The sequence below is a fragment of the Mus caroli genome, chromosome 15 (genome assembly GCF_900094665.2).
Source record: "Mus caroli chromosome 15, CAROLI_EIJ_v1.1, whole genome shotgun sequence".
Lineage (NCBI taxonomy): Eukaryota > Metazoa > Chordata > Mammalia > Rodentia > Muridae > Mus > Mus caroli.
In genome coordinates this window covers 6,690,335-6,710,634 of record NC_034584.1, presented here as the reverse complement: position 1 = coordinate 6,710,634, position 20,300 = coordinate 6,690,335, and the positions used below count along the sequence as shown (strand labels likewise).

At 39.3% G+C, this 20,300-nt stretch overlaps 1 protein-coding gene across 8 annotated transcripts in view; it reads right to left on the bottom strand.

Moving 5' to 3' along the window:
* Positions 1-20,300, bottom strand: part of Prlr (prolactin receptor) — a 171,249-nt gene that overhangs the window by 56,243 nt on the left and 94,706 nt on the right. Inside the window, exon 1 of one of the 8 annotated variants that reach the window (XM_029469740.1) lies at positions 16,035-16,223. The exons of 6 other annotated variants lie outside the window; for them this stretch is intronic. The gene's annotated coding sequence lies outside the window, so the exon portion shown is untranslated. Of the gene's footprint in view, positions 1-8,714; positions 9,105-16,034; positions 16,224-20,300 lie in introns of those variants that run through there. One more of the 8 variants, XM_029469741.1, reaches the window with a different exon arrangement.

The following is a 20,300-nucleotide window of genomic DNA, read 5'->3' as shown; positions in this document are numbered from 1 at the left end:
AATCTTTAGCCTCCATATGCATAAACAAGGGCCATATACACAGACATATATACATATATGCACATGGATCACATACACATGTGAAAAAGAAGCAAAACATCCCCTCCCCTAAAATGTCTTTTATTTATGAACATAAATTCATAGCTATTGTCCAATTTAGTTTCACAATTCCATCTGAGAGCCAGCTGGCTAGTATAACCAGCAAAAAAGGCTTTCAAATAATTTCTTAGCATTCAGATTCCAGAGTCCTAGGAACGATCCCTTGAGGAAGCTAGTGCTGGATGTTCTTGCTAATGCATCTAAGGAGGAGAACGTGACCAGCAGGAGGCCCATGGTGGCCACCAGTGTCTTCATAACTCTGAAACACTCATACACAGTCACTGCATTGTCAACATTGCTGCTCTGACTAGATAGCTGGATTGTGTCTTCAATCAAAGCCCATAATAGGATGAAAGCTAGTTGAATAAAAAAGATGTTCATCCACAAGACGTTTGGAAATGAGGCGTCTGGTGAACTCACAGCTTATGACACAGATGTCTGGGGCAAGCTTCCTAGAAGTAAGTCACCAAATTTTCTCCATAGGGTGCAGTGGCACCAATTTTTCTTTAAAAAAGAAAAAGAATCTCTTAAATATTCTAGAATGTGTTTTATGTTCTGGAAATTATTTGAGCTCTCTTTGATAATGTCCTAACTCTGTTCGGAACAACCCACGCTCCTCCCTGTTCCCATCCACACTCTCTATTCTTGTTGGAAATGAAGAGGTATTAGCTGAGGGTGGAGAAAGTCACAGAGGCAACAAGACACAGGTCAGAGGCTGCACTGAAGTGGACAGTCTGAAATACCACACAGTACTAATGAGAGACTTGGAACACAGAAGCAGCAAGGGAATTGTAGTTTCAGCAGTCCCTAAAGCCTTTACTGAATGCTGGATCTTGGGCTCTCATCATTTGCACCTCTATTATTCATTCAATATGTATCAAATGACTGGCATGCCACTTAATCCTGGTCAATCCTTGATTCTATGCTTATTTCTTTTCTGTTCTGGGTTTGATGGTTCCGACTGCTAGGCTCTCTTGCCTTTCAGAAGAGTGACTTCTGGAAGAATCAACCTTCTGGAGATGGAGGTAGAGGTAGAGGCATGGGGCATGAGGTAGAGAATGGGAAATGGGCATGCAAGGGCCCTCTTTCCTTCCACAGCTACCTTTCCTGTGACTTAGTTTTAGTGGTGGTCTGTCTCTCCAGCCATGTTATTTCTCCATGGTTCAGCCTTTCACTTAGCCCCAGAGAAATTCATCCTTGTTCATTTCTTTTTGCGCTGATGAGTTGTGACAGATTTCTTATTTCTCAGCCCTGCCCACAATAACACTGCATAGTCTCATTCATTGCTCTCTCTTAAAAGACAAGCTTATCTGTGACTGTATGATCCTGATAGAAACAGCATTGAGAAATTTCCCTCAGTTTCTGTTTCATGGAATAATTTGAGGAGTATTGGTGTTAGTTCTTCATTGAAGGTCTGGTAGAATCTACACTGAATCCATTTGGCATTGGAGTTCATTTACGTGGGAGATTTTTAATTACTCTTGCATTTCACTAAGGGTTATGAGTCAGTTTAAGTTGTTTTATTAATCTTGATTTAACTTTGGTATGTCATGCACATATATGTTTATTTTTTGTAGGTTCTCTAGATTTCATATTAATTACAGAACTACAGCAATAAAAATAGCATAGCATTGGCATAAAATCAGAGACATTGATAAATGGAATAGAGTTTAAGATGCAGGAATAAATACATACACCATGAAAAGCTTTTCTTTTTTTCTTTTTCTTTTCCTTCTTTCTTTCTTCTTAATTTTTTTTAAAGAAGCCTAAAAACACACACTGGAAAAAGACAGCATCTAGGCAAACTGCATACAAACTACATGCTGAAGAATAAAAACAGACCTATATCTATTGCTCTGCACAAAACTCAGCTCCAAAGGGATCAAAGGCATCAACATAAGACAAAATACAGTGAAAATGACAGAAGAGAAATTAAGGAGTAGGCTTGAACTCATTGACACAGGAAAGAACTTTCTGACCTGGATCTGGATAGCACAAGGTTTAAAACCAACAGTTAATAGGTGGAACCTCATGAAGTTAAAAAGTTTCTACATGCTAGACAACATCATTTGAGTAAAGCATCAGCTACAGAATGGGAAAAAATCTTTACTAATTATCCATCTTACAGAGGATAAGTGTCTAGAATATACGAAGAAGTAAAAAAAAAAAAAACCCTCAACATTAATAAAGCAAATATCCCAATTAAAACATGGGATACAGAAATAGAGTTCTCAAAAGATAATACACAATTGAGTGAGAAACAAGATTTTCCAATATATTTAATCACTAGAGAAATGCAGATTAAAAACTACTTTGAGAATTCATCTTATTCCAGTCAAGATAGCCAAGATAAATAAAGCAAATGGCAGCAGATGCTGGCAAGGATGTGGAGAAAGAGGAACACTTATTCATTGTGGAAGGAGTGCAAATTTATATAGCCACCATGGAAGTCAGTACGGAAGTTCCTTCAAAAGCCGAAAATTGATCTATCTCAAGATCCATCTATAAAACTCTTGTTCATATACACAAGGGACACATATACAAAAGGCCCCCCTGCTCATAGCTGTTCTATTCATAATGGCCAGAAATTGGAAAAAGCCTTGAAGTCCATCGTCTGGTAAATTGGATAATGTAAATGAGGTACATTTATACAATAAAATTTTATTTGGCTTTCAAGAAAAATGAAATTATTAAATGTGCAGGCAAATGGATGGCCCTAGAAACAATCATCCAACGTGATGGAACTGAGATCCAGAAAGACAAATATTGAATGTTTTCTCTCATCTGCCAGTGTTAGCTTTTAGATATATGCGTTTCAATATCAGAATAACCAAGGTTAAACAGAAAGTAGGGAGCTAGGATGAAGGAGGAGGTGATCTTCTAGAGACCATGAATGGGAAATAACTATATTGTTACCACACAATAAAAGGGAAATTAGAATAGGAGGATTAAATGGAGAGGGTGATAGGTGGACAGTAGAGAAGGGACCATGGGAAGGAATAACTTACCCTAAAGGTCTTTTGAAAAGTCATACAGAAGCCTATTCCTGTAGACACTTCCTAAAATATATGCATATATAAATGGTATTTAAATGGAGTTATCATAGGATGGGGGAGACAATGTCTCAACTGGACATCATATGCTACCTTAAAACCTATACCAGGGAGCGGTTATATCTTTTTGAGTCATTGGCAAAACCAGTTCCACAGACAACCCTTAAATATTACAAAGTATTGCCAATGATATTGATTACCTACCACAATATGATGCTAAGAGATTATTACTGAAGACACCACACACTTATGCTATTGAACATGGAGAAACCAACCTGGTACTCAACTAGAAGTTTGACCTATTACGACTAGCATTCATCGTGCTGGATGATGATATAATACAAGCTACTGGAGGAGAAAACCAGTTTTTAGTCTCATCCAGCTATGTTCCCTGAGAGCTGTCTGCAAGATACACTCAGGAATGCAATAGTAGCATCGGTGCTATTGGAGTAACCAACTACTCGTTTGGTAAGGTTTACGGGTTACTCTATGAGATGGAACATGAGTCAGCACTGTTAATGAGGTTCAGAAGCTGTGACTAGATGACGGGCCTAGGGGAAAGCCTAAGTGAACATAGCAACAAAATAACTCCTATAACAAAATAAATGACTCTTATATTCACAGCTCACTGTATTACAGAACTCTCATCAGAGAACTTTTTTCAGTAGATGGTAATTAACTCAGAGGCCCGCAAGTGGACAACCTGCAGAAAGTGAGAAATATTAAAGCACTCAGTCCTAAATGGAATCTCTGCACAACACCTCACTCCTCAAAGCTCAAGAACTGATGTAGAGGCAGAATTTAAAAGCCAGAGGTGGTGGGCGACTTCAAGGAAACAGCGTTTCTCAGACATCACAGGACTGATACTCATGGGTATTCACAGAGATGGTGCTAGCACGCACAAGACCTCAAGTTCAAACAGGACAAAATCAATGTATGGGGAAAGAAAACACCACCCACACGAAAACAATATTTGCAAATGACAGTCATTGAGGGAAAGGAAACATCACTTCTTTTCAATGAATGCAATGACACTGGGCATATCAACCACACTCCAGGGAAGACCCCATGCTCAGGAAGAGTTGGACCACACAAAATGTACTTTTTTTTTTTTTAAAGCAAGAAAAAATGAAGTAGGTTGGTCAGGAAAGAGGGTTATTGGGAGGAATGGGGGGAGGGAGAAATATGATAAAATACATTGAGTAAATTTATTTTTAAAATTCAACCATTCAGGAAACAATGACACCCTCCCCCCCCAACTTGAGTAAATTGAGTAAAAGCGTTGAAGACCAGTTTGGCCACAATATTAGGAGTATGTCATAAAACACAGAGTGGAAAGTGTAATTTTGTTAGTGCCTTTATTAGGTTCCACATGGAGTCCTATGTTCAATATTTTGCCTCTCAATATAAAAGGAGACACGGTATCTGCATAGTGTGTCATGAAGCAAGCAAGTCAAGAATTTTAGTTTTTCAGGAGCACAGACCTCACAGTTTTGGTCTTTATGTAACTAACAGATGAGATTATGCATGGAAAGCTCCCACTAGTCAGAGGTTAAAAAGACAGCAAGTATTTCTTGTCTATCCAGAGCTGCTGGTGTCATTGTAACTGATAAATTTACCAAAGCTGTGCCTTATCTATTGATATTAGCTCAATAAATTTTCAGATATACTCAGAAAATCAGAGAGGATTCATGCATTCTGGCAACAGGTCTAGTCACTCATAGCAACCTGAAAACACAAGCCCTTGAAGGAAGAACACATACATGCATCCAAGAAATCATTTGTGGCATAATCTTGGTGAGTAGCTGGGTCTGAGAACCACAGACTGAGGCAGAGCCAACAGATTCAGTGGGGCAGCCAGTTGCATAGAGCATTAACAGAGAAATAAAAGAAGGAAATCTGATGCTTGGTGAAATTCTTTTTCCCCCCTTCTGTTCCTGAAATACAGAAACACAAAGCACATCAGACCTATCTCCTAGTTTTGAGGGATAAGTTTCAACACTCATGCCAACTGCAGTTTGGAAATTTTGATCCATACGTGGCAGAGGCAAACCCCAAAACTTGGGTTAATGGGGTGGGCCTTGTTGGAACCAAAGGGAAATTACAAAACCTTCACTGGGCTGATTAAGAGAGAAGGAGAAAGAACAGAATCAAATGAGGTAAATTCAGTTCAGACATCAGGTCCAACAGGGGGTAGACAAGTGCTGACTGGTGTGAGGAGCAGATGTGGCAGCAGTCTCAAGAAGGCGCCAGGGACTGCAGCTAAGTCGTATGACTTGCACCTGACTTCCTCATATAAACCACAAACATCGTGAGAGCTGCGCAGGTGTACCAGGTTACTGGCGAAGCCATTTTGGTGGAGATATGCCCCTGCTGCCCTGATTAGCTGAAGCTGCGTACCTGGTGAGGTGATGTGGCCTGCTGTGAGTGGATGGGAACTGATAGTATATAAGAGTGAGAGGCTCAGGGCTCGGGGTCTTTCGCCTACACAGTCAATGTGCAGCCCAATAAACGTGTGCAGAAGGATCCTATTGTGGTGTCTTTCTTGCTGGCGAGTCAGGCGTCCCACAGACTGGACATGGTAGATTTGGCCCAAAGTTTGGGGCTAACTAAACAGTACAGAGGAAGAAATGAAAAAAATATTTAGGATTTTGCATATATTTTATTGGTGCCAGCACCAAGGGGTTGGTGTGGGTGGCCTAGTGAAAGGCAGAGAGCAGGGACTGATTGCAACTCCAGATCGCTTTTCATTAGTGGATTAGGGAAATGACTTTGAGATTAGTGAGCCCGAGGGCATCAGCATAATCCTATTTTTAAAGAATAACTAGAAAACAGAAGAAAATCACTAGTTAACATTTGTTGACTGCCAGATGCTATTTCTGAGCACTTGAATGCACGATTTTGTCTAATCTTCATAAGTACCAAGCTTCTTAATAGAGAGTTAATTTAAAAAAATGATTAAAATGTACGTAACATATTGGAGAAAAACTGTAAAAAGTCATCATGGAAAATGAGCTCTAGTAGGTTGTTCATTTGTTCATGTACATATTCATTCAGCCAACAGTTATTGATTATCTGAAATGTATTTGGGTAATATCTGAGGATTCTCATATACGTCAACTGTCTTCTCCGTTTATTGTTCTCTACTCAAGGATCTAGCACTACATAGTGCTTAGCCCTTTAGGATGGGATATTAAAGCATTGAGTAGCTTTATATTAAATTTTAGCTTATGATAAATAGTTACTCGCCGTCTTCAATTACTCATTCCCACTCCTGTCAGGTGTATGATGTTTTATGATTCTGTGGAGGCAGAAACAAACCTATCCTGGCTTCATCCAAAGTTCTCCGTTGTTTTTAACTGAATTTCCTTGTCTTTCAGAGTTTTAAAAGCAGCAGCTATATACATCTCCCAGTTCCAGGAACCAGCAAAGAAGGATTATAAGGGCCAGAGGTCAAGGAAGACCAGAGAAAAACAGTGCCTTCTGGAGAAGACATGACCACCCCACTCCTGAGCTCACAGCAGCTGTGCTTATCTGCAAGAGATGTGCTTTAAGATCCAGCTGGTCAGCATTCCAGGATAGAGCAGGGTTCATGAACTCCCATCACAGTCTGAAGAGCTAGTCATAGTTTCTGGCTGCGGGGTCAGGGACAGCCAGTTTTTATTAAAGGTGTGGCCTTTGATAGGTGGAGCATGCTTCAGTGTATGGTCTCACCCCTTGAGTACATGGGTGGCAGAAATTGCATTAGTTGGGTTATAAAAGTAAAAGGTGAACTTGAAGTTGAAAGTGGATGGGGAGTGGATGAGTAGAACTGTGAGGGTGAAGACAGTGGGTCTCAACCTTCCTAATGCTGTGAACCTTAAAACAATTCCTCCTGTTGTTGTGACCCTCAATCATAAAGTTATTTCTGTTGTTACTTAACAATTGTAATTTTGCTTTTGTTATGGTTCATACAGTAAATCGTCACATTTTCCAGTGGTCTTAGGTGACCCCTGTGAAAGAGTCATTTGACCCTCAAAGGGGCCATGACCCTCACGTTGAGAACCACAGGGTTAAGGGGAGGAGGGAGGAATGACATGATATATGGTGTGCATGTTTGATATTCTTAAAGAACTAATAAAGTAATTATGTCACTTAGAACATAATTATATATTTTACTGATTTAGAAAACATATCATAGTAGGTTCTCTTATGAGGTCTAGCCATGTGTAGTTCATTAGGCTTCCAGTATCAGGTATGAGTTTCCTCCTAGTAAGTGGATTTTAAGTCTAATTAGATGGCTGTTGATTACTCCAAGATAATAGTTTCACTATTACCCCACTGTAGATCCCTTGGCAGGCTGGTCATTGCTGTGGTTTATAGGCCTTCTAGCTGGGTAGGTATATTTATTTCTTTTCTTCCTTAGCAATTTGCATATTACTTCTAGTTCTATGAGAGTTTGTCCTCAGAAATGGGGCATTCAGGTCAGTCCCAGCTTGATGCCACCATATCCTCATCTGAAGTATGCTTGGACTTAAGAAGTAGGGTCTTACCTTCAAGTTCTGGGAGGCAATCAAGGCAACCAAGGGTCATGACAATGGTTTGTGTTGTTTTATACTCACAGACAAGTGTAGCTAGCTCTCAACCCTCATCAAAGATGCCATCCAAGAGGCTATTACAGGGATCCACAGCTGGTCAAAATGCAGTGACGAGTGACTGTGAGGTGTTCAGCTCCAACTGGCACATCTACAATACAATCTTTAGACCTGAGGTTTGATTATTGCAGATGACATGGAATGATTGTATGAGCCAGAAGACCAGAATACCTGCTGCTAGATAGTATCTTCTAGACATGCCAGGGATGCTGCTCTCATGAAACATCAACAGTGTGGCTATCTAAATAAGGTCTAGATAATGGCAAGGTCAGTCTACATGCCAATGTGGGTAGGAAAAATTTCGCAAGGCTCCATCTCTAGATGAAGAACTATACACAGTCAATAGCTGTGTAGGGAAAGTCAGACTTCCCCAGCAAGGTGTTCTGTGACAGGTTATCCAATCCCAACTAGCAAGACCTAAACATATGTACATAAAAGAAACACTAAACAAACTCACGAGGTTATATACAAACACATATATGTGTAACTATAATTATAGAAGAAGAGGTAATGGATCTCAGATGGAGGAAGAATTGAGGGAGAGAAAGGAGATGTAAAAACAGGACTAATGTATGAGTTCTTCCAAACAGTTTTTAAAATTAAAATGTTATATTAAAGAATTATAAGAGCTAGATGCAACTTGTCAGAGGAAAAGGAAAAGATGAAGAAAACATAGAAGATGAGGGGGAGCCAAAGGTAGGAAGACAACATGTTCTTCTCAAGAACTCTATGTGTTGTCCTGAGTTCATTCAAAATGGCTGTGGCCACAAGGAAAATATATTCAAAGGCCTGAGAGGACAGAGTGGACCCCCTGCCTTATATTTTATAGTAAAGACTGAGAAGTCCAAGGATAAAATACTCTTTCTTCCAGCTGGTGAGAGCCCTATGGCTTTATCACCCAATGGTAAAAAGAGGAAGTTCAACTTACCGCATATCAGAGAAAACGAGAAAGAGGAGAGGGCTCACACCAGAGAGTGGACAATAATGCAGGCAGAACTTGCTTTTCTAAGAAAGCTTTCATGAGCGATGACTTAGTTGCTTCTTGTTAGACTCTACCCTTTGCCTTCCAACACAGACACCCTGAGAATTAATTATCCAAAATTTGAGCTTTCAAGGATCCACCCAAATGACTGTCTTCTCAAACCAGTGGAAATTATATGGCAGCCAACTTGGGTTGAGTAAGCTTTAATGAAGCATCTTGCTGGACATTCCACTTTTCTGTTACTGGCCAGAACTAGAATAAATTTTTAACTGAGCAGAATAACTTTCTAATCATTATGGCAACCCAGGAAGATATGGGCCACTCTGATAAAAGTATGTTCATTGTCACTATGGATGTGCAAGAACTTTGCAAAGATGCACGGACTCTTACTTGGATTGGCTTGGACTGGATAAACAGGACTCATAAGAAGACAGTATTTGGAATACTCTGCTTCTAGAATGCTGGAGAAACTTAGAATTTAATCTGCACTTAGAACTTTTGCTCCAACGATTGGATATCTTTGCAATAATCTGCTGGGGAAAATTCATGGTTCTTTCCAACTACTCACATTCAACCTAGATTCTTGAATTCATATCTTTCCTATTCTTTGTGTGGATTCATGACAACATGCCCATCTTTCCTTCTGCTTTTGGCACTTTTGATGTCCCCTACTGTTTTTTTTGCATTTAAATAAATTTTAGAGCATTTTATAATTATACTATGATTACATTTCTCCCTTCCTTTTCCTTCCTTCAATCCCTATCACATAACCCCATTGCTTTTTCAAATTCATGGCTCTTTTTTATTTAATTGTGGCTGTGCACACTATTCTTGATAAACATTTTTCCATTAATTAATTTATTTATTCCCTTTACGTTCTGATCCCAGCCCTTCCTCCCTGACCTTCCTCACACAGCTCCTCCCCTCCTTCCTCTGTCCCCGTCTCCTCTGAGAACAGTGAGGCCCACCTGACACATCAAGTCATTTCTGGACAAGGCACATTCTCTCCTCTAATGAGGCCATACAAGGCAGCCAGCTAGGGAAACAGGATCAACAGATAGGCAACAGAGACAAAGACAGTCCCTGTTTTAGTTGATGGAAGACTCACATGAAGACCAAGCTGCACACCTGCTAAGGATGTTCAGGGGACCTAGGTCCAACCCAAGCTTGCTCATTGGTTGGTGATTAATTCTCTGGGAGCCCCTGAGGGTCCAGGTTAGTTGACTCTGTTGTCTTCCTGTGGAGTTCCTATCCCCTTCTAAGCCCTTAGTTTCTCCCCCAACTCTTCCATAAAATTCCCCAGTTCTATCTAACTTTTGGCTCTGGGTCTCTGCATCTGTTTCAGTCAGCACTAGGTGGAGCCTTTCAGAGGACAGCCATGGTAGGTTCCTGTCTGCAAGCATAACAGGTTCTGATCATTAGTAGTATCAGGGATTGGTTTTTGCCCATGGAATGGATTTCAAGCCAGCCAGTCACTGGTTGAGAATTCCCTCTGCTCCATCTTTGTCCCTGCACTTCTTATAGGTAGGATAAATTTTGGGTCCAAGGTTTTATGGGTGGGTTGTTATCCTTATCCTTTCACTGGGAGTTCTACCTGGCTAGGAGGAGGCAACTTCAGGCTCCATATCCTCCACTGCTAGGAGTTTCAGCTAGATTAAGATGGGAATTTCTTTGGAAACCAAAGTTGAGAACAAAGGTAGACTACCACACTGTTACTCAAGAAAGTCTTACCAGCCTGTGCTTTATCAGAGGTACCCTGGCATTTTTGAGCAATGTTTTCCCACATGCTAGCTTTACCAGGAGCATCTAGAAAGGTTGGTATTCTCAAAGGGTAGTGACTTTAATGGAGGAATGTATGTGCTCTGTAACAGGGAAATACCAAAAGGGTTGTATGTTTTCTTATTGCCATAACCTATTTACAGTTACGGAATTGGTTATTACAGTCATATTGGAAGTGAATCACTTTAAATATTTTTGAGAATGATATAAAATAAATAGAGAGTACTACTGATGATATATAAAACAAACAAACAAACAAACAAACAAACAAACAAAACAGGGAGCCTTGATTGACCAACAGGGAATATTACAATTCAGAGCTGGATTTTATAAGCAAGAAAGTAGCTATACAAACATTTAAAATCAGAGAGAGAGAGAGAGAGAGAGAGAGAGAGAGAGAGAGAGAGAGAGAGAGAGAGAGAGAGAGAGAGAGAGAGAGAGAGAGAGAGAGAGAGAGAGAGAGAGAGAGAGAGGTGGGGGGGGGCAAGGAGGAGGTTGTTCCAGTCCAATAAATAACTGCAGCACAAATGTGGTTCTTTGGAAGTTGGCCAGTGGTCATCTTAACCGGAGTGGCCATGGCTTGGGCATGGTAATGAGGTGACCACCAGCAGTGGACCCGAACGGAATGGCTTTCTGTTTATTTTAGCTAAGAGGCCAGTGTAAGTCCACTTCTCAGGTCAAGTGTGGAGCATTCGTAAACCAGGGCCATGCTACTAATATGAAGAGAGCAGAAAAACCAGAAAGAACAAAACAGCCTCTAAGTGATATATATATATATATATATATATATATATATATATATATATTCTAGAAAGCTCTAGGAATTGTTTTTTAAAAAAATTTGTGAGGCTGAGACTCACACATTAAAATTCCAACTCAATTCTTCATAGAGTTAAAAAGAGCAATTTGCAAATTAATTGGAATAACAAAAAACCCAGGATAGCAAAAACTATTCTCAACAACAACAACAAAAAAACTTCTGGGGGAATTACCATCCCTGACCTTAAGCTGTATTACAGAGCAATAGTGATAAAAACTGCATGGTACTGGTGCAGAGACAGGCAGGTAGATCAATGGAATAGAATTGAAGACCCCAAAATGAACCTACACACCTATGGTCACATGATCTTTGACAAAGAAGCTAAAACCATCCAGTGGAAAAAAAGACAGCATTTTCAACTGGTGGTTAGCATGTAGAAGAATGCAAATCAATCCATTCTTATTTTTTTGTACAAAGCTTAAGTCCAATTGGATCAAGGACCTCCACATAAAACCAGGAATTGTTTAAAAAAAAATATGTGAGGCTGAGACTACAGGTCGGTGTTCCAATGCAAGCTTAGTGGGTGTGAGGGACTAGATCCCGTTTCCAGACGCAGGAAAGTCTCGCCTTGAAGAAAATTAATTCCTCATTGATTGCAGTATTAAAATCATTCTTAAATGTCACCTGTGTCCTGTTCTTTAAATCCTCACGAGGAGGTTTATAAAAAGTTACATTTTTAAAAGTTGGAAGTCACTAAATGCCATACACCAGGAGAGACCATACTCTTCTAATTAACCAAGAGAACTGTTCTGGTTCTGGTGATCCGAACTGAGAACATCCCCGCTTTACCTGGAAGTATAGGAGAGTAAATACTTCCTCGTCTTAGTATCCAAGGGTTAGGATTATGTAGGGTTATGTAGCCAAAAGGTTTCCATCCTTTATGCTGTGTAATAAGGGAGCCTGTTTAGGGAGCAGTGCTAGTGGGGAAATCTGTTTCTATTTCCCTACTACTTCTGTCTCATTAGGGACCATCTAAACGAACAGATTTCTCTCTCTTGGAGCAAAACAGTTCATGATTGTTTCAGAGCAGTAAATTAATAGCTGTGTCAACTTAGTCTAGTTGTTGATCTCACTCTCTAATGTTGCCTTTTGAAGAGGTAGTTGAACTTATCATATGACACACACTGTACTTCAGTTTGCTCTTTTGTTTTCAAGGTAAATTTAAAAGTGCTGCTGATGGTTGAGTGGTGAGGGGGATGGCCGTCTTACATCACCAATTCAGAGCTCCAGTAGCAGGGACACAAGAGCAATTCCTCAGCTGACAGCAATGAGTCAGTGCACTCACTGTGCTGGGGGTTCCTTTTTTTTTTTTTTTACTTTGAGATGTTTCCAGGTTCTCCTTTCTGATTTCCCCTTATGAATTTTAGTGACATCATGGCTTAATGATACAACTCACTCAATCACTTTTATGAAAAAACAAAAAACAAAAAACCAAGGTTTCTTTTTCTTTGAGCATGTTGTTGTAGCTGTATCCCAGGTATAAGATGCCGACGAACCTGATGTGTTATATATAGACAGCGTGGGCCAACAGAGGGGCTCCATCTGAAAGTTGTATAAATATAACATGTACATCTTTATGACAAGGCAGTAGTCTCTAATTCTAACCAACTTTTTTGGGTTATTGTGAGTTTTGGTACACAATACACAAGAAACTGAAGTAACGAATACACATTAATGATCTTAAACCTAATCACTGACAGCACAATCCTAGGAAATAAGAACAAAGTCATATTCATTCGATGATGAGAACAGAAGACAGTTAAGTATTATTTAATACTCCGAAGACAAGAAACATCCACACGAGGCCTCCTGAACTTTGAACTGTCCACATACAAATGATAAACACGTAGGGTTTTGCCATTCTTAAGGAAGACCATCCTGAATAGCGATTCTTGAAGAATCCTAAGACCTTTAAAAGCCTCTTTGCTCCGTATATCTCCTTCTCTGTCTCCTCATTTGTACTCAGCCTGTGAGAAGATGAAGTTTAAAATTACAGACAGCATTAGGTGGCTAGCAGGTCCTGGTAGACAGCACTGGAGACTGGCAGAACAGTCAGTTACAGGCACGTCAGCTGAGCACACAAAGTCAGGAGTTAGATCCCACATAAACAAAAGCTAACTCATCTGTACATTTTAGATATGTTTTATTACAATGGGAAGCAAATGATCATTTAAGTGCTCTCGATTAAGATAGCTGAAAACCACAGATATAAACATTGGAAACTTATTCATGCTGTTACCATTAAGGAATATTGCAAACACTCACTCTTCATAAACACTAATAGAATTTATTTTTGCTGTTGATATCATAGCAAAGTACTGAACAAGCCTATAGACCAGTGAAATTAAGGGCCCGAGATCAACCCACACAGCTCCAGTCATCTAATCTTTGACAAAGCTGGCAATAAAGAGACAGCCTTCCTAATAAATTGTGCTGGCAAAACTGGTATTTACATTGTGAAGAATGAAATTAAATCTGTATCTCCCATTTTGCAAAAAATCAATTCAAAACAGGGCAGTGGTGGCGCACACCTTTAATCCCAGCACAGGGAGACAGAGGCAGGTGGATTTCTCAGTTCAAGGCCAGCCTGGTCTACAGAGTGAGTTCCGGGACAGCCAGGGCTACACAGAGAAACTCTGTCTTGAAAAAAAAAATCAATTAAAAATGGATCAAGATTTTAATATGTAATTTCAATGTTCAATTTACTGTAGAAAAATATAGGGGAAATATTTTAAGATCTAGGCAGAGGTAGGAACTTATGAAAAAAATTGCAATAGCAAAGCAAAGTGGCTTAGAGATTGCCATAGACTGAGTATCGTATGCTAACAGGAGTAGAAGGAGTAAGGGGAAGAGCTGTGCCTGCTAACATACACATTTTAACTTGGTGATATGTGCTAAAATTAGATTGTTCTGATAGTTTTGTAAGTCTGTATCTACATAAAACCCACTGAAGTATACATTTTAAACGCAAGCTTTAAGTATGTACACTTTATCACAATGAAGGTATTTTCTAAAAGGCTGCATAAGGGAAGACAATACGGACCAAGAGAAGAGGCTGGGGTGGGTAGCAGAGTGGTGTGAGCATGAGTGGGATCAAGGCATTTGATGGGCACAATGAGAATGTCCCCCCAAAATCCATGAATTTATAACAATAGATAGTAAAAAGTGAACTAGCCTGTCAGTCTACTGCTTACTTGAAGATATCGTAACACCCATTGTCCATGCTTAGCCGACCTGTTTTGAATAGATGACAACAAGTAAGAAGCTATTTAACATGTAGTCCTCCTGGCCTGGAGACTTCATGACTAAATCCATCAAACATTTGGCAAATGAGAAGTTGGCATCCAAGTGATAAATGGTTCTCCTCTTATCAAGTCCACCTCTCAAGCCAAACCATATCTGCCTCAGTTTTGGTTATTACCAGTATTGTCTTGTTCTCTTTTCTTTACTAAGTGAGGACCCAAGGGGACAAATCAAAGCTAAGTTGACTGAGGACATGACCTTTCAACTCTGCGACTCCTGGTGACAAATGGTGGCAGGGTCAATGGTTACTGAATAAAAAAGCAGAAACTGGCAAGGAAGATTAGAGGTGGGGTTGTGTGCACTCTTTACTAGATGCTGGTGTTGAGACTTTAGGCATCAGGGTTCTATTCCTTTCTTACTGTTACTCATTTGCTCAGTTTATTGAAGAAACCAGGGTGATGGCCAACTTCATCCTTGGGGTTGAAATGCCTCACTAGGTTTGTCCCGTGTTTGTCCTATCAGAATTCATAACCCACAAACCACCTGTTAGTGTTGATTGGAGCTTGGACCTTTGGGAGTGATTAAGAGTCGATGAGGCTATGAGAAGGAAGTCTGCATAATGAGTAGTGGGTTCGTAATCTGAGGAAGAGACACACAAGTCAGCCTGGTTGTTCTGACATATGCTGTCTTGTGCTGACTTGGGGCTTGGGGGTTCTTAGGGCATCTTTACTAGTGGGATAGTTCTCATCATATGCTGCCTTTCAGCTTTGGAATTCCTATGTCCAGACTTGTAGGAAGTGAACTAATTTGCTTCATAAAGTACAGGAATGGCAACAAAAAAAAATGGACAAAGACATTTATTCAGTAAATATGGTGATTGTTCCATTCATTCTATTCTCTGCTCTGGTTCCACACTCATACATTAGCTGGCAACAAAAGAGTCACAAGCAATCATGCAGCCTTGACACACCTCTTACACTCTTGTTTGACCTAACACAAGTTAGAGGTTTTACATAAAAGGCAAGATCTCAAGATGGCAAACATGGGGTTGAGACTCAAGTGACTTCAAGAAAGGCTAAAATGATTCCAGTAGCTTTGTCAAATGCACACACTTTCTAATGATAATCCTTAATCATTTTAATTCATATTAAAGGTTTTTCCCTAGTCTTATGATATTCATTTCCCCTTCTTCCATCTTCATTCTAGTTCTTTCTTAGCTGAGTCTGTGCTAATGACAGAGTAACCTGATTCTCAGTTTCTTTCATTTACCCTAGAAAGCATGTAGAGTGTCAAGCATCAGGTTGGGGATGAAAATTGAAAACATACATATTACTGCAGAGGGCCTGGGCCTCATCAAGAAATAACAAATACCCCTTTTTGGTAGATGTAAATCAGCCAGAATCTTAAAAACACAAGAGACTTACCCAAGGTATTTCACAAGCCAGTTAACACTTGGGTGCTTGTTTCAGGAAATAGAAGATGAAAGCCAAGGTCTTGCTGGATTTGCATAGGATGCCTGCTGGGATCGGTTTCTGGCTCTGAACATCCATGAGCACTGACCTGTGAGCTGACTACATGTTGGGTAACTGGCTCTTCCGGCAGATTTAATATTTACCTAGAGATACAAAAGCTCCTCACTATTTCTCCCTCATTGCAGAAAAACTCAAGTAAGGAAAGACCACAACCTCCAACATAATATTCTATCAGATACTTCTGATTGGGTTGTTGGTTTGTCTTGATTTGGTTTGTGGCTTTCCTGCTGCAACATCAACACAGTTAGATTTAAAGCAACTGGGCTTTCAGGGATTCAGATGGAGTGGAAGGACTTTAGGTAGGAGTGGGTGTGGTATAACAAGGGCAAGCTATAGAAGCATCATTAATTCTTTTCAGAAGAAGCTTATGTCCGATGTCTCTATTGTGACTCTCAGGTGGCTTCTGTAGAACAGCCATAAAGCACAGAGTGTGTGTTTCTAAAGATCCTAGACATTGTCCTGGAACATGTTGTCTGAATATTACTTCCCAGGCATGGCAGGAAGTAGATTTTAGCCTTTCTTTTTTGTAAAATTAGGAACTATGGTTATGGTAAAAAATTCAAATGGAATCCATCTCACAATGTCATTTGTTTGGATGGCCTTGTGGTTTGAGTTGCTTCTTCCAAAAAGAAGCCCTTCTATGTTCAGAACACAGCCTTGTTTGGAAAAAGTGTAATGAGTAGAGATGAAGTCATCCTGAAATAGGGTGTGCCCTTGATCTCATGGTGTCCTTATAAGACACAGACACAGGAGAGATCACATATGAAGATGAAGACTGGAGGATGCAGCTTTGAGCTGAGAAATGACAAGGCAGTTGGTTCTCATGAAAAGTTCAGGAGAAACAAGAATGGGTTCTATCTAGGGTTTCAATTGGAGCACAGTACTAAATAAACCTAGATTCTAAGATTGTTAGCCTCTGGAACCTGGAGAAAATAAGTTTCTATTTTTTTAAAGCCACCTAGTTGTGGTAACTTTACTCTATCAACCTTAAGAAGCTAACCGATTATTTATATCAGAGCGGGATATAGGATTATAAACACCCTTTCTACAGACAACTCTGACTTACTGATGGACCAATTGAATTGTAATGTTTTCACCTATGTTAATTGATATGAACATAGTGTGCATCCTATTCAAGGGCAGCATCCATTTTCCTTCCAAAGGAAAAGTTGTAATGTTCTATGTAAAGCCAGTAAATGTGTTCTGAGTTCATTGGTACAATACCTTGTTCAGTTTTATTTAATAGGAAGTCTATTAGAAAGAATTAGAAAAATGATTAAGGAATAGCCGAGTTATAAAAGCAGTACAAGTACTTTTCAATAGGCAAATTGATAAAAGCATAGAATAAATCCATAATGGAGTTTAATTCAGCCATAAAAAATTAAGTATTATCATTTTCAGGAAAATGGATGGAACCACAGGTCATGGTGTCAAGCAAAACAAGCCAGATATAGAAAGACAGATAATATCACAGTTTTAAATTCATATGTACAAACAAGAAACAAACAAAAAAAAAAAAAAGGAAAAGAAAAGATGTTGTGAGGATATAAAACAAGGAGGGTAGAGGGAAGAATATGAGAAAGCCCAATCTATCTACAGATACACTCCAACATAAACTTTGAATCTGTGTAATGAACACACACTAGATTATATACAAATGATTAAGAAGGTTACAGAAACCTATAGGACAAATGGTGACCCAACGAGATCCAAAATTCTGGGACTTGTGCAGTAGCAATGGAAAGATGAACCAAGAGGGCAGCCATAGTACCTTACCCTTAATATTCATTCATGCTTGCATGCATTTGAAGATACACTCTCAGTGAAGAGATTTAAATCTCTCAAGGCTTCAGGAAATTGATTCCACTTCACTAACACACACACACACACACACACACACACACACACACACACACACTACAGAGGGTGAAAAGGCAAATAAATAAATTGAACCTTCACCTCCTAGATCGTCAGGGAAAGATTTGGTTTGCTTCTGAGACATCTATCATCTTGGCTTCATGCCCAGAACAGTCAATGTTACCCATATCTGTCTCCCCTAGGTCCCTGATACCTTTTTTTAGAATATAGTTTTTAATGAGAAATGTTGCCAGCCCAAACAGCATCTTATGTGATCTAGCCATATTTTATTTTATCTTTGTTTTTAAATGAAATCACAGACATGATACTTTACCCCTATTTAGCTCAATTTACATCTCTAGTGACGATGACCATATTCTGGAAAAAGAACCAAAATACTTTTATACCAAACAGAACCATCAATTTCTTGATAAAATCTAGTAGAGACCCAGTTGAAATTTTTGCCATTCAAAATAGAAAAAAAATTGGAATTAGCTAGTAAATTTAATAAGTTAATGTGTAAGTTGTGATTGAAGGCATGTCCAGTGATCAGCTTCTGTTGATGCTTAAACTGGTCAAGGCAGAGTGTTCCAAGCCTTATTTTTGCATTCATAGAGCACTGGTATATAATTGAGAACTTAGATGTTATTCAGCTAAGCCTGTCTCCTGCACATGGGGATACTGAGGCTTTGTGATTTTTGCATGGCCCAGACTGCTTGACTAGGCTAAGAGGTACTTTGATAGCTGGCAAGATGCTATAATAGAGGACTTGGGTATTATTCAGCTAAGTGTGTCTTCTATGGACAGGGACATAAAGGCTTCAATTTTGTATAGCCTAGTCTGCTTGACTAGGGTAAAAGGTACTTTCATAGCTGGTAAGATACTATCTCTGATGGATCTCTGACGGTATTACTGGAAGAGAATAGAGTTTGACTCAATAGGAGAATGATTTTTCCTGTTTTCTTTTCTCTTCTTTTTCCTTTGTGTTGTTGTTTTAGGCGAGTACTATCCAATCCTTTAAGAGTCAGAACAGAAAAACTAAAAGTCTTGTGGATGTGAGATTCATTTTGTCCTGACTCTGGACATGAGAGCTCTTGGTTTTCAGGTCACTAGACTCCCTCAGTCTCTACGCTGTACCTTAGGTTTTGGCCTCTAAGTAAAAGTTATACCATCAGGAATCTCTCAGTCGAGATGTAGAATGAGTTACATCATTGTCATTCCTAGGTCTCCAGATTGAATATAAACTTAATATCATCACTTCAATCTCTTGTCATAAAAAAATCTCCTTTCATTTATATATACATGCATATATAAACCTACACACATATTTACAGAATAACCCACTGGTTCTCTTTCTTTGGAGAACTTTAATATAGGTCATGAAAGGCCATGTGACATGTACATGTGACATGGAAAGCTGGAGGCGATGGCAGGTTTATAACCCACCCATTTTTCTGAGTCTCGTTCTTCAGCAGCCGGTCTCTTTAGGACTGGAGTTGACACAGGCCCCTTTAGTATCCAAATCTATTATGCAATTCTGAATTTATCATCTCTGGCTTTCTGCACTCCTAATTAACTTCACTTTAAGATCATTTCCTCCATGGAAATAGATCTCAAATATCCCAAATGCTCTATTAATTGGCCATGCTTTTGGAAACAACTAGGCTTTTCCTATAAAACCAGGCAGCTTTGGATATGATCCCTAACTTAAAGGCTGTAGACCAACAAGTGATAAATCTGCAAACTACCCCAAGACAGAGTTACTTGGAATAAAAAGGCCACACTTTCAGTTATTGCCAAGTAGACATTAGAATATGCCAGTAAGCTGGATATCTCAGAAATAGTCCCCATTGGATTCTGCTTGGTCTTCTTAACCATTTTTTATTAAAACATAAACAGCTGATCTCTTCAGTCATGAGAATAAAGAGTAAATCAAGAGACGGAGCTGGGATTGGGCGAGTTTTCCAAAGAGTTGTTGAGTGAGTGAGCAAGTGTGTAAGGGTTGTTTAGACCACTTTATTCTTGGGTCTTTATGAGAAGATCTGGGGCTCCAGAGACCATGCCTCTTTTTATTCACTCTCCATCCAAAGCTGTATCAGAATAATTTAAAACACTGAGGAACAAGGTTGAATATAAAACTAACAACCAGTATTTATTATTTTGACTACAGGATAGCAAAAGGCTGCCTTGATGGGAATAAATAATTGCCCACTTGATTTAAAGTCTGACAATAAATTGAGATGCAATGAATTGAGATTTCACTCAACTAATCAAAAAAAAATGTTGTTTTGGTTGAAATCT